The sequence below is a fragment of the Lolium perenne genome, chromosome 4, assembly GCF_019359855.2.
Source record: "Lolium perenne isolate Kyuss_39 chromosome 4, Kyuss_2.0, whole genome shotgun sequence".
In the NCBI taxonomy this organism is placed as follows: Eukaryota; Viridiplantae; Streptophyta; class Magnoliopsida; order Poales; family Poaceae; genus Lolium; species Lolium perenne.
In genome coordinates this window covers 77,387,284-77,391,112 of record NC_067247.2, presented here as the reverse complement: position 1 = coordinate 77,391,112, position 3,829 = coordinate 77,387,284, and positions in this window count along the sequence as shown.

The following is a 3,829-nucleotide window of genomic DNA, read 5'->3' as shown; positions in this document are numbered from 1 at the left end:
CGAGAGGTGTTTGGCGTTTCCCCGACATGGATTCCAATGACGATGAGATGGTTTTTTCTATATTGGAGGAAGAGACCGATGATGATGTCCTTGCCGCCACCGACGAAGATCATATGAAGATTCTCGGTTGCCTCCTAGCCACGTAAGCTTGGGATTTGAATATACATTGGGGAGGCTCGGGGAAGGGGTAGCACAAGAGCAAGTCGAGGCAGAGGCTGGAGCCCTACTGCATGATGTACGATGACTTCTTCGCTGATGATCAATTGCACTGGGAAGTGATATTTCAGTGTCGTTTTAGGATGAACTGGAATTTGTTTATGTAGATTGTGTTGGTCGTGAGGGAGTACAACACATACTTCGTTTGCAAGAAAAATTGTGTTGTGACGGTTGGTTTTTCCTCGATCCAAAAGTTCACTGTTGTTCTGAGGATACTCGCATATGGAGCTCATGTTAATACACGTGATGACTACATGCGTATGACTAGGTCCACTGCCATTGAGTGCTTGTATCAGTTCAACAAGGCAGTGGTCGAAGTGCTTGGAGAACCGTACTTGAGAGCACCCACTGGAGAAGATACTACCCGGATCATGGCACAAAATGCACGAGGATGATTTTCTAGGATGCTTCCAAGCATCGATTGCTAGATCTCACAATAACATCAACGTGATGCAGTGGTTCATTGTGTTTGCCAAGCTTATTAAAGGACATTCTTCTCCGGTGAACTATGTGACCAATGGCCATGAGTACACCAAGGGATCCTACAAGACGGATGGCATCTATCCAAGGTAGTCAACATTTGTGAAGACAATCTTAGACCCTATTCTGGAAAAAAGAGCTTTGTTTGCTCAGTTCCATGAGGCTTGCAGGGAGGATGTCAAGCGGCCATTTGGTGTGCTCCAAGCTCAATTTTCTATTGTTCGGTACCTCGTTCTTAGCTGGTCGAAAGATCAGATGATAGACGTGATGACTTGTTGCGTGATCTTGCGTAACATGATCATTGAGACTAGACATGACAATGAACCGTATCGTCGGCATGGTCCTCTTGTGGATGTTATCACTAGGTATCCGCTTCATTTGCTGCCTTTCTCGCCATACGGCAGAAAACCCAAGACTCAGTTACTCATCACCAACTCAAAGATGATCTGGTGGATCATTTGTGGATGATCAAAGGACGGTCCTAGTTTTATGTTTTAAAAGTTGTTAAATTATTTATGAGCTTGTTTTGTTGAATAATTTAATGTCAAATTTGTACACTATGATTTTTTTATTTATGTGAGCCTACTAATGGACGAGAACAAATTTATTCAAATGTGTGGACTGAATGATTATTAGAAGACGATTTGAAGGCCGCTGCCCTAAAAAAATGGTGCTAGCATACAAATCTACTCACTCTCCTCCCTCTATCGAGCGCCGAATAAGGAGGCCAAATGAAGATTCTTTTAATTAAATCAAGAAAATACAAACCCCTAACTTAGCGCAAAAGATAGCCGTCGCCTCTAGACAAATCCTAACCGCTTTCACTTGAGCCTCCTCCATAGATTGGTCCCCCCCTCCTCCGGTCGGCTTCACCAGCGTCGGGGGGAGTAGGGAACCTTATCTATGCGTGGAGTTTTCAAAGAAAGTAGTGTTTTCAGTAGATTATGTTAGGGTTTGGTAGCCATCTTCTTGTTAGTTTCCCCTCAATGGAGATGGCATCGTCTGCAATAAGTGATCTTCAGCCTTCTGTTCGACGAAGAGATCTCCTTCCCGGCGTCAATTGTGATGTTGAAAGATTACAATTATCTAGGTATGAGTTTTCATATCTTACTTCGCCGCATCACTTTTGGATCTTTTCTCATGGTTGCCGTGAGGAGGATTATCCTCACACTTTTTGTCCCGGCTGCTACGTCCTCGGTAATGGTGATTCGTACTCTCGGTGCTCCAGCAACGTCGACAAGGCGGATTGGTTGTTATTTCCTGACGTACTGGTGTTGGTACTCTTGCCGATGTTGATTGATTACTTTAATTGTTGCCCACATGCATGCACCCTTGGCATTGCGGCTAAACTTAAAATTATGGGAGAACCTTCGTTGGTATTTATAGATCTATGGTTTTGTTATCTATCTTTGTCTGCCTTCAGGAAAGTACAAGATTGTGTGTTGGAAAAAGAAAGAGTTTAAAGACCTCAAATAATTGCTAACAACTTTTAGATATTATTTTATAGTTGTTGGATACACCTCGTGTATCTTTAGAGCATCTCCAGTCGCGTTCCCCAAACCGTCCCCCAAAGTGATTTGGGGCGCGCCAGAGAAAAAAATGTTCATAGCCGCATCCCCCAAAGCCTCTTTTTGTCCGGCGCGGCCCGATACGGCGCCCCGAGGCCGTCCCCACCCCACAGGGGACGCTCGGGGCACGCCGGACACACCGAAATGCGAGGCGAGGCATGGCGGGACTGACGCGTCAGTGACTCACGAACGGACGCTCAAGCGTTGTCCTACCTAGGGACGATGCAGTTGCCGGGAATTGGAACCGTCGCATTGGCAACCGCGTTGATCGACGTGCGAACCTCCGGAATGGAGCGTGGACTCTGCGGAAGAGCAACCGCCGGTCTCTTCGATATCTGTGCCGCCGTTCATCCACGCTCAATAAGACCCGTACGTAGGCGCTTTCGGATCTTCAACCGGTCGCCATTCATCCAAGCTTCTCACGATGAGAGACCTCTCTGGGCTTCCATCAGACACCGACAACGAGAGCAAGTCTCTAGGATGGCGCCATTGGTGGGACAGAGTCCGGACGCCCAACAGCGGCGATGATTCCCCGCCGCCGGACAACGGCGAGGAATGGGAGGACGAGGAGGAGGAGGAGGAGGAGGAGGCTGAGGAGGCCGAGGCCGAGGAGGAGGAAGAGGCTGAGGAGGCGGTAGCGGCCCAGGCGAAGGCGGAGACGCGAAGCCGAAGGCGCAGCCAGCGAGCTCCGTCAACGACGAGGAGGACACAAGTTCCTCCGATGCATCAGATGACACCGCCTCTTCGGAAGAGGTGACGAGCAGGAAGCGCCATCGTGAGGACGACGAGGCGGGGCCATCAATGAAGTAGTTTAATTTTTTATATGTAAATTTGTTTATATTCTTCGAAGTTTTTATATGTAATTTGTGTATGTTGCAACGCTTTGAATATTAGCGTTATTTAACCTACACATTCCTTTTATATACTAAATTTAAAAAAGTATTTTAAAGTTTGGGGGCGGAGTTTGGGGGACGCGGCTGGGGAGCGACGCCCCCAAACACGGCACAAACGAAACACGTTCCCTAGATGCTTGATCCGGATACGTTTGGGATGCTTTAGGGACGCGGCTGAAGATGCTCTTACTGTGTAATATTTGTTACTGATTGTCAAGAAAAAAAATCCGTTCCTTTCGTAATTGCTTATGATTCTGTTTGGAAGTAAATTGGAACACGGACTTTTTGGACTGTGTTACACGTTCCAAATTGGAACACGGTAGGGGGCAATCACGTGTGGAGATAACGAAGTTATCTGCGCGTAGCGTTCGTTATCTCCACGTAGCGTAGCTTTACACGTATACATACTGAATACTGGGAAGCAACGCACTGATCCAGTACTTTACGGGCAAAGGTTTCGTGCATTCCTTTGCGATCCGGCCGGCCTTTCGTACATGTGCTCGATCGTCAGTGTGTCTGAACTCTGAAGCATCATGGGGCAGACATACAGGGGGAGACTTATATAGGATCAGCTCATTAGGTGAGATCGTAGGATCCGCTCATAAAAATCATATTTATAAAATGCGGAAAATCTGAATTTTTTTTACAACATAACTACAGTCTGTATTTACA